Genomic DNA, 11504 nt, shown 5'->3' on the forward strand with positions numbered 1-11504 from the left:
TTGCTTTTAAAAGGCTTGCTTTGGTGCACATGGTGCTGCTTTTTTTATTATTATTAAAAAGTTTTAAAAAGTTTTACAAATCCATCATATTGAAAAAAGATTTGGCCAATTTAGCACACGTTTGGGTATTTTGCAAGAGTCCTTTTTTGTCTTTCTGGGTATCCAATACTCCATTCCAATCACCCAGTAATATACATGATTTGTAATCCCATTGTATTAATTTAGTATGCAAAAGCTTATAAAATTTTTCTTGTTGTTGATTAGGTGCATATACTCCAATTAAGAGTATTTTCTTCCCTTCTATTAACAATTCAATTGCTATATATCTTCCTTGAACATCTGCTTCAATTAATTTAGCCATTAAGTCTTTCTTTAAGTATATAACTATACCATTTTTCTTCTCTGGAGCGGATGCAACAAAATGTGTTCCCAATCTTGCATTTATTAAATACTTTTGGTCTCTTGTTCTAATATGTGTTTCTTGCAAACAAATTACATCATTTTTAAACTGTTTCAAATAATGAAATACTTTCTTCCTCTTTTGCGGTAAATTTAAACCATTAACATTCCAGGTTAAAAATCTAGTTGCCATTTTTGGCACCTTGAAGCTTTTGGAGCATCAACTGAAAATCCTCCTGAATTTTCTTCTTCGGCCTTGCTCCTCCCACTGCTTCTGTATTTGTAGTTTCTTGGATTGTCGACTGAGTTTGCTGTATCTTTAATTCCTCTTCTTTACGTTTGGTTGCCACTCAAGTCTGTCTTTGATCCTTTGGTTCTTCTATTTTTTCGAATAATTCCGGAGCTTGAACAGTATCCGAAAGTTGCTATAAATCTTCTTGAGTAATCGAGGTCCCTCCTTGAGCTTGTGCCTGAAGCCCTTCTTTCTCCCCCTTTCTTGCCACCTCTGCTTCTTTTCTTCTTCTAATTTCTGGAGACGGTGGGCATCCAGCCTTTAGCACATTGATATAAAAATCTCTTGTCTTCCAAACTGTATTGAGACGATATCTTTCTCCTGAGTAGTTCACCACTAATCCAGCTGGAGCCTCCCATCTGTACTTTATCTGGTGATTTCTGAGTTCTTTGACCAAGAAGGCATAATCCTTCCTAGTTCTCTACATTTTTTGGGGGGGATTTCTTTCAGTACTAAAACCTCCTGTCCCGCCACTTAAAGTTTGTTTTTATAAGAAACCTGTAAAATTTCATTTCGTGTCCACCGCGTAGTAAAGTAGATTACAATATCTCTTGGTAATTGTCTCTGTCTGGCAAGCCATGAATTGACATGGTAAATTTTGTCTATTTGCCATCCAATCTCTATCTTTGAATCTCCAATTAGCCGTGCAAAGACTTCTGCAAAAATCTCTTTCAAGTTCTCTTGATTGTTTTCTCTCAGACCTCTTAGGATAAGAGGTATAGAGAGATGGCAAACTCCATCTCTCTATATTGTATCATTGTAACTTCTGCATCTGCCTTTTCCATCTTGGCTTGAGCCTCACCCATTTTATTCTCCAAACTCACATTGGACTGATTGATTTCTTCCACCCTTTCCTCCAACGATTCGATATGGCCTGCCAGACCCTGAAGCGCCAAAACAATGTCTTCTCTTATTTCTTTATTTCGAATTTGAATTACCTCCTTAATTTCAGCCATTTCCTCAGACACATTTTTAATTTTCTTCTCGAGAACAGATGTGATTTTTCCTTCTAAAACAGAGGCTTGCACCTTTAAAGCCTCCTGAAGGGCTTCAAGTGTCAGTGTTTGTGAATCCGCTGGGGCTGGCAAAGACTGCATTTTAGATGGTAAAGCTGGTGATCCCCCAGCACTTTTAGGAGCACCAGTTTTTATTTGCTTTGAAGCCATTTTCTAAATTTCAAATTGCACTTTTTCCACAGCCAAATCAACAAGTCCAATAAGTCCAATTAGTTGTAAATATTATACTTTGTAAAAAGTCAGTACTGTATTCTTTAATCTTTAAATCTTAATTCTTCTGAGGTAAAGTCCATTAATTTTGAATGGGGCTGCCAGCGCTAACGAGCACTTTCCTCTTAACTTTCACTTTTCCACACCCCTTTAAAGTTATGGCGCCATCTTCCTTTCCCTTTTTCTTTTCTCCCTCTTAATGATCTCAGAAGGAAATAATGCTCAATCAGAGTTAAAGTTTAGTACTTGCGGTTATAATCACTCCTGCCTTTGCTCTGCCTGCTTTTGAATCAATGTTTTTTAAGAAATTGTTGCAGGGGTGGTCGCAGGGTCTTGTTCTGCTTAAAGCAGAAGTGTCCCGGATCCAGAGCTCTGTCAGGATTCTAGGGAGCTCTCACCCTTCGAGCCCCAGAATTGTTCCTGGGGGTCTTGGGGAGCTCTACCTTCACCCAGCTGCTCACCTTCCCCCCCTTTTCCCGAGGGGAAAGTATCCAAACCACTAGACAGCTGATTTGTGCTGTCCTAGCGGTTTTAATGCGATCCAGGGCTGGCGCTCCCAAAGGAACATCTTCCAATGCCTGCGGTGCCACTGGAAATCCAACATGGTGCTGCTTTTGAAAACCATTGTGTTCAAAATATAGTGGTCCAAGGAGTAATAGATATGTCTGTCTGTCTGTCTGTCTGTCTGTCTGTCTGTCTGTCTGTCTGTCTATCTATCTATCTATCTATCTATCTATCTACCTATCTCAAAATTATATAGTTGTCTTTTCACTGAAGGTGACTCTTGCTTAGGTGTCATTGCTACAATAGGAACTGCATTGATTCACGTTCAGCTTTTAGTTTCAATTCAAGGTCATCATTTACAAAGCCTTTCATAGAACAGGCACAGCTTAGGGAGTGGAGTGGCAGAGAGCAGAAACTCCATTAGTGGTTCAGCCGAAAGTCTAGATGGCAGTAAAGAATTAGGGCTCTCTACATCTCTGATTTTCCCAGCCCATATTTGATAGTCCTACATTAAACCAGAGTACATCATTCTTTCCATGCTTCTCTCCTTGTTTGCAGACGTAGGCAATTTGCACACTGTATAATCAATTTTACTTCAAATGATTGTATATTACTGTCAGTGCATATCTGATACTTATGCGAGTAATTTAAAGGAAATGTTTCTTGGAGACATTGTATTATTATCACTTATTGCTGAACCAACTCTTTATTCAAAGATTCATCAGGTCCCAAGAATGACATGTGGAGTTACTTAAGGGTACTTTATTGTTCTTCATGAATAGACAGAATCTTGCCTGACTAAAGCAACCATTTGCATAACTATAGATATATTCTGGGAATCTTTAGGATGAAGCAATTTTAACCCTCTTCCTTTCCAAGCTCAGTTGCCTCTGCCCTCTGAAAAGTAACCCCTTCCTCTTGGGGGTCCAGACCACATTTCACCACAGATCACTGTTATAGGGTTCAGTTAAACATTCCCCAAAAAGCAACAAGAAAACTATATGCTCATTGGATGGAGTTTGAAGATGAAAACAGGTTAACTAATCCTACGGTTCTACCCTACCACCTTCCTCTTTTCATACAGAAACACAGAGTGATCTTTGGAAAATATTATGCTGATGTATTGTTTATGAATAAATAAAGGCAACTGTAGCTGCATATCTCCTTAGGATGTTATGTGACAATGTAATGTCCTTCATAGAAAAATAGTGAAATATAAAGGACAGTGACAGCAGCAGCCACAACAAATCACTTTCACGTCAAAATGACAGCCAGTCATGATATCTTCCCAAAGGTGCTTTTTTTCAAGAGGCAACTGGACTCTCTGGTTTTTCTTTGAAGACATTTCGCTTCTCATCCAAGAAGCTTCTTCCGCTCTGACTGGATGATGGGGTATGGAAAGATTTATACTCCTTGCAGACAGCTGGTCATTTGCATTCTTTTAGCGGGTTGTTGAGGTCACCTGGAGGTTTATCTGTGTCATCAGGGTCACCTGAGTGGTACAAATTGGTGTGAAGCCTTCTTGGAACTGTGGAAAGGAATGTGTTGTAGATTGGAGATAGATGATGTCGTATCCCTCCCCCTCTGTTGAGAGTGAGCTGTTCAATTTTGACGTAGATGGCCTCTTTAACCCCTCTTAGATGATGCAATGAAAGAGAGGGCCCCACCCCTTCCAGAAAGATTGGCCCTAGGATAATGGCAAGATTATTCCACTCATGAGTAAATTTTCTTCTGAAATTTTCTTCTCCTCTGGATAAAGAAATTGGAAGCAATATGTCTCCCCCATCAAACTGAAGGAGGATGGGGAAGTCTCCCAAGAGACTTGGGAGAGGGAATTCTATTTCTAACCATTTCAAAGAAGTTAATCTTTGCTCTTTTTTGGATTAGGAGAGAAGCAAAAAAAAAAAAAAGTATGTGAAAGAATGATCTTCACACTGACCTTAGATACAGCAAACACTTCCTTAATTTATTTCTATTTATTTTATTTTATTTTATTTTATTAAATTTATACACCACCATCTCACTGTTTGGGGTAACTCTAGGTGGGTCTATTTGAAATATTCCCTGGGCAGGTTGGTGGGTGCAGATTTCTGAACTCATATTTTGAATGAGTTCCCATCCTTGTTACAAGAATCATTGGTGTTTCGGTAAATCTAATTTTTGTATGAGAAAAATGACCCGTTTCCCATTCTCCTAGAAAGGATTTGATCAACTGAAGAACATCAAAGCTCTTCTGTTTTTAACTGAACAAGCAATCCTGAAACAATTATTGTTCTAATGAAACTGTGTGTAAAAATGTAGTGCTATTGATTTAGTTATTTGGAGGAACAGAAGAGGAATAGACGTCTTCCTGATAATGCCATTGGACTATTCATTACAAATTAATCATACTTATCTTAACAATAATCTGTAAATTTGCATGGGTTAATGTCAAAGTATTGCATGCACCAGTTGGTACATAATTCCTAGTTCTCGTGGTCTGTAATATGTACATTTCCTCCAAGCAGTGAGATTCTAGCTTCTAATTCTTTATTTAATTCTATCATTTATTAAAAGAGTTTCCAGGAAAATTCAAAGGCTCACATGTTTGAAGATTTGACTTTTAATCTATTATAATTTATACTAAGCTAACTAAATATGCTTGGTGTAATATATTACTATTATGAGTAGTATATTATAAAATATACAAGTGATGTCTACCTCAAGCTTGACATGTGGTGACCACATGGCCTCCCACATCCCACTACACTTACTCCCTCTGTTATTTCCTTGGCAACAGTACACTGATGGTTTGCCTTTTCTTGGAGTTTTTTTAAGTTCCCAGGATAACCTAGGAATTCTTGGCGTACTATTTACATCTTTAGGTAAATGGGAACTAGTAAATTTTCAAGCTCAGCCAAGATCATCCAAGAGCTGTTACTTTCAGTGGGCAGTCCACTAAATACTAAACCCTTCTTATTTCCCTTTCTTTACACTAATAAGCCTGCTAAAAGATGCTTTAAACGGCTGTAGTAAAATGGGACAAATTTGGATTTGTTAAGAGGTTCTGCTGCATGAGTAATTTTCTCTTAAGGATCCACACATTTACAAGCAAATTACAATGGTTAATTACAGCAAACCATATGCAGATCCATCCAACCAGTGTGGCCTTTAAAAGGAAAAAAGAAAAGAAAAGAAAAAAGTGTTAATAAAATTAGCTAGAAGGTCTTCACAAAGACAGGCACAAAAAGAAGAGAAGACAAGGATTCTCGTAGAGTGCCAGGAATCCTTCTTTATCCCAACTCAGAGCTCGTTATTTGACACTTTCAGAATTATTCTCTACAAAAAAGTGTTTCTGTTGACGCCAAAAAGAGAAAGCCATTTCACTTTGTTAAAACCAAACAGCTTTCTGACCATGGAAGGAAACAACAGGGGGAAAAGTTTCAAGAAAGGATGATGAACAATACTTAAGGAGTTTTTTCTTAACACTTAAATTTCAGGGCAAAGTCAGATGTTCAGATTAGAGTGCAATCCACCAGTCCTTGAGCCAGAAGAAGCGTAGGCTGGTATAAAATCTGGTGCTCCATTTCCCAACCTTTAGTCTGCTAAGATAGCAAGACTGATGACTGGTACTTCTTTTAATGTTTTAAAATAGGATAAGACAAGGAATCTGATTGGTGGGTTCCTCCAGTTTCTTAGCCCCTCTCACCAAGTGTTGTCAGTTGGCATGGAAACTCCTATCAATCATTCTCCCTTATGTGGGATGGGTAGAATAGGGTAAGTATAGGTGGGTGCTTGGAATGACAGGTGTCTTCACTCATCAAGTACCCTGGTTAACAGAGGTGCTTCATGCTTATTACCTATCAATCAGGCTATTTCTGAATATTGGTCTAGTGCTGACAAGCACAAAAATAAAGTATCAGATGAAATAGGAGGGAATAATCAAGAACAAATGAGCTCCATTCATGACTAATGCAGCAAGAGAATGTTAGTAGCAAGTCACATTTTTCCTAGTAACGGACAACATCTAGAAGTAGGTGGTGACCTTTGAACAGGCAAATCCATACCATCTACCTTTCAACATAAGAAAAACACTAGAATATCTAGCCAAACAAAAAACCTTATTGGCAGAAGCAACACAAATCTGAAAAGCATTTCAAGTTGACTGAAACAGCAATACACAACTGGTGGAATCCAGCTCACTTTCCTTGTTTAAACTGACCTTCTGTCAATGGGACTAACATTCTTTCAACACCAGACAAGTTTGTAGGATCCAATATGGGTTGGTCACCAGGACCAGAGGTTCAGTTTTTCTGCTGGAGCCCATCTTCCAAGAGCTTGGAAGACAGAACCTCTGGTCTCAGTGACCGGCCCATAATGGATGCTGCAACTTTATCCTGGGACATGTATATTCGCCTTCACCAGACAAGGTCTTCAGAAACTGCCATGTAGCTGTATCTATGGAAGCCAAGTGTCTGGTCTCTTCTGCAGCTCAAGACAAAATAGTCATGGTGGATAGTTTGCAATGGCTAAAGGAGAGGAATTGTGCCTATAACAGTTAATCATTTTGATACTGGGTAGATCCCACTGCTGCATCAACAGCCACACCGTTTGCAATTAATATTCTGATTTCCTTCATTCAAAAATGACTTGTCATAACAGCAGCAAACAAAGTCATGTGCTAATAATAGTTTATGGTCTAACTGCTTACTGTCTCGTTGATGCTGCAGTACAAAGCATCTTCCCCTCGCTAGCAGAATGGTGCCAATGCCTGCTTGTAAAAAGCATTGATAATTAAAGCGCTCACTTAGTTTACATTATATGTAGATTAATTTTCTATGGAAATCAATTATTACTTTCTGTGGAATAAGCAGTTATGCAAGATAAGGAAAAACTCTGTTCTACATGATTGGATGTGTAATTATGAGCAATTATTGATATTCCTGGAAATGCCCCTAAGTAGAATTTGCAGAAATGAGATCTCCTTAAGCTCATTCTTAACACTAATTCTTAACGTTTCACATCAAATGCCTCATCTATTTCTTATACTTTCCTTATAGCCTGGGATGATCAGACTGGTAAATTATGTTTTCCTAGATGCTTATGCGTCAGCCACTTCTTCTGAGGTGTGTTCACTACAGTCCCGTGAAATGCAAATTGTCATAAAAATCTAAGGAAAAAAACTCACAGTTCTGACTCTCTGGGAATCTGCAGGGAGAAAGAATAACAGAATAACAAAGTTGGAAGGGATGTTGGAGGTCTTCTAATCTTGTTCATATAGGAGACACTATACCATTTCAGACATAGGGTTCTCAAATCTCTTCTTAAAACCCTCCAGTGTTGAAGCACCCACAACTTCTGGAGGCACATTGTTCCACTAAATAATCATTCTTGTCAGGGAAATTTTCCTTAGTTCTAGATTGCTTCTCTTCTTGATCAATTTCCATCCATTGCTTCTTGTCCTGCCTTCAGGTGCTTTGGAGAATAGGTTGACACCCTCTTTTTTGTGGCAGCCCCTTAGATATTGGAACACTGCTATCATGTTACCCCTAGTCTTTCTTTTCATTAAATTAGACATATCACTTCCTGCAACCGTTCTTCATATGTTTTAGCCTTGTTAGAAGTCTTTTGTTAATGTTCATAGGTCTGAGGAAAGCATCAACAAAAACCATCATGAAACAGTGGTGGCATCTGGGAAAACCAGAGAAGGGATGTCCAAAAAGTCAAGATGGCAGACATAATTATGCAATCAAAGTTCTGCTCTATTTTACCTAACAATGCCACTGGTGACACGATTCTAATTCCAGATCATTAAATGAGTTGGGGATATTTCATTACTCCACAAAGTCCTAAATGGGGTATTTAGGAAGGACTACAATGAGGCCAGTGTTCTAGTCCAGCAACATGTCTGCTTTCCTTAACTAACATATTCAGGGGGGGAGGGGGAGAGGGAGAGAGGGAGGGAGAATGCGGGAATCCATCCATGTAATATTCCTTCCTATTGTCAGTAAGACAGTCACAAAACTGTTGGTATGGGGATTGGATCTCTAATCTGGATTTATTTTAAATCTCATTTTTCATGTCGTTAAGGAAAAGATAATCCTTGGAGTAGAAGTGTGTGGGTGTTTGGCAATCATAGCAATGGCCTTTGACCTGACATTTATTTATTTGGGTGGTCAGGGTGTAACCTGGAATTTGTCACCTTCATTCTGTTGTCACTCAATTTAAGCTGCAGGAACTTTTACCATCTTAACTATGCAATAGGAAAAAGGAAAAGGATTGACAGTAGGCTGGAAATCCCTTAAAGACTTTTTGAATGAAAGAGAGAAAAAAAATGCCCTCATGACTTAAAGTCTGTAGAGATTCTCAGTCATCCAGGTCATGGTTGTCCCAAAGGTGCTTTTTCAAGAGGCAACTGGACTTTCTTGTTTTTTCTTTGAAAAAGTTTTGCTTCTCATCCAAGAAGCTTCTTCAGCTCTGACAGGATAGTGGGGAATGGAAGGATTTATATTCCTTGCAGACAGTAGTACTTTGCATCCTTTAAGAGGATCATTGAAGCACTTGGAGGTTTATCTATGTCTTCAGGGTCCACAGGAACCAAGAGCACTACCCTGAGAAGTGAAACATCTTCAAAAGAAAAAACAAGAAAGACCAGTTGCCTCCTGAAAAAGCAACTTTGGACCTTCATGACTTATGGTTTTGGTATTAGAAAAAAAAATGGACAATAGGTTAAATGAGAGGTTTTTTGTAACCATAAAGTAAGAGATTTTTTATAAACATTTGTAAATATTTGTTGCACAGATACAGAAGTTTTCCTTCCTTCCTTCCTTCCTTCCTTCCTTCCTTCCTTCCTTCCTTCCTTCCCTCCTTCCCTCCTTCCTGCCACACCCTCCCTCCTTCTGTCCCTCTGTCCCTTCCTTCGTTACTCTCTCCTTCCTTCCTTCTTTATCGCTTTGTGTTAGTTCTTATGTGGTTTGTAAAGTTTTTTAATAAAAATATATATTAGAAAAGGAAGGGGGGGAGATTTAGCTTGTCAACAGATTTAGCAATATACACTGCCCAAAGGTAAGTTCATTTGTTTGATCAATTACCAGAAAGCAGATATTGTTAAACAATCTGCTGTATTCCAGAAATGCTGCCACTAGTATAAATCTAATTTATATGGATAGCAAATACATTTCACCGAATCTCTGTGTCTACCTCTCACTGCATGATGCAGTTTACATAATGGGAAATTGAAGTAGACATTATTTCAAAATAACATTTTTTTCAGGTGATTGGTGTTGACTTTTGCAATCAAGAAGATACCCTCCACTAAGGTTGTTGTGAAAAGTATCCTCTGATATTATTGTCTTCCATTTTATGTCTGTAAATGAAAAAAAATCTAAAATATTAAAACCATATCTAAAGATTGAAAAGAACATAGCACCACTGAAACAAAATTGCTTGAATTTTATATGTTATAGCTAGAACTATCCAGCATATTTGATTTTGTATGCGTGTCTGTGTAAAAAATATATTTCTGAACAACAGTTCATCCTCCAACCCCCCCAGATTAAAAAATAAACCAATGACAGGCTTTATCATAAATTATTGCTTGTCAGCTATGATGGTTTGACTTTTTAACAATTCTTGTGTCAGGCCTGGAAGTCATCTTTTCTATTAGGCCTTCAGACCTGCCACGTTTACTACTGTGGGAAACTGGGAGGGGGGATTGTATGGAGCATGACTATATATCATAGTCATAATAACATTCCTTTCTCAAGAAGTCAAGGCCAACTTGCCCTACACCTAGAAGGCTGGAACTGGGAGGCATCTCCAGTTGGAACAATGTTTGATTGGACCATGTGATGGACTTGTGGGTGTTGGGCAGGGCCTTTAACATTTCTTTGGGTGGGGAAAACCTGGAAGCTTTCAGATTTGGGGTTTTCCCAGATGTGTCAATATGACATCTCTAATAAAATGTAACCTTGAGGAAACTCAAGCCACAGAGTGTTCTTTCATTGGGGTTGTTACTTGGAACCCTGACATCTTGTTTCTCAGTGAGCTCTTCTGCTGTCCAGCTGATAACACTGTAATTTATACAGGTAGTCCTTGACTTATTATCATAATTGAGCCCAAAATTTCCATTGATAAGTGAAATAGTTATTGAGTTTTGCCCAGTGGTGAAATATGAACCGATTTACTACTGGTTTGCTGGCTGCGCATGCGCAGTGCACACCACGCACCAAATGTGAGATGCACATGCACAGTGCACACAAAAAGGAGGCTTGTGGTAAGTAGGACAGCGCACGAGGGGCAGTGATCAGCTGTAGCCCGCAATCTTTTTTTTTTTACCTTTTAAAAGCATTTTTTCTACAACCTCGAATCTAATGATCCCAGCTGAGTTGCCTGATCATCAGAGGCTTTTTTTTTCTTTTAAAAGCATTTTTTCTACAACCTCTTCTGCTGAAGAGGTTGTAGAAAAATGCTTTTAAAAGTAAAAAAAAAAAAGCCTCTGATGATCGTGCGGCTCAGCTGGGCATGGGCGGGGAGGGGGGAGAGAGGGATTTTTGCTACCGGTTCTCCGAACCACCCGCCGCCATCGCTACCAGATCGGGTGATCCGGTCCAAACCAGGAGCATTTCACCCCTGGTTTTGCCCCATTTTATGACCTTTCTTGCCATGGTTGTTAAGTGAATCATTGCTGTTGTTAAGTTAGTAACACAGTTGTTAAGTGAATTTTTTTTTAAATTTGATTTATATGCTGCCCTTCTCCGGAGACTCAGGGCGGCTTACAATGCGTTAAGCAATAGCCTTCATACTTTTGTATATTTATACAAAGTCAGCTTATTGCCCCCACAAACTGGGTCCTCATTTAACCTACCTTAGAAAGGATGGAAGGCTGAGTCAACCTTGAGCCTGGTAAGATTCGAACCTGCAGAAATTGCAGCTGTGTTAATTACAGGGTGCATTAAACCACTGTACTACCAAGGCAATGAGGAATTTGGCTTCCTCATTGAGTCTGCTTGTCAGAAGGTTGCAAAAGGGGATCACCTGACCCAGGACACTGCAACCATCATAAATATGAGCCAGTTGTCAAGTGTCAAACATTTTCTCACATG

The 11504-nt window shown here is 38.8% G+C and overlaps 1 pseudogene; it reads right to left on the minus strand.

Annotated features, from left to right (window-relative positions):
• Positions 1–581: 581 nt before the first annotated feature.
• LOC148116783 (uncharacterized) lies at positions 582–1674 on the minus strand (annotated as a pseudogene).
• Between the last annotated feature and the right edge of the window lie 9830 nt (positions 1675–11504).

Source organism: Pantherophis guttatus, chromosome 1, assembly GCF_059756535.1.
Source record: "Pantherophis guttatus breed Tessera chromosome 1, ASM5975653v1, whole genome shotgun sequence".
NCBI lineage: Eukaryota > Metazoa > Chordata > Lepidosauria > Squamata > Colubridae > Pantherophis > Pantherophis guttatus.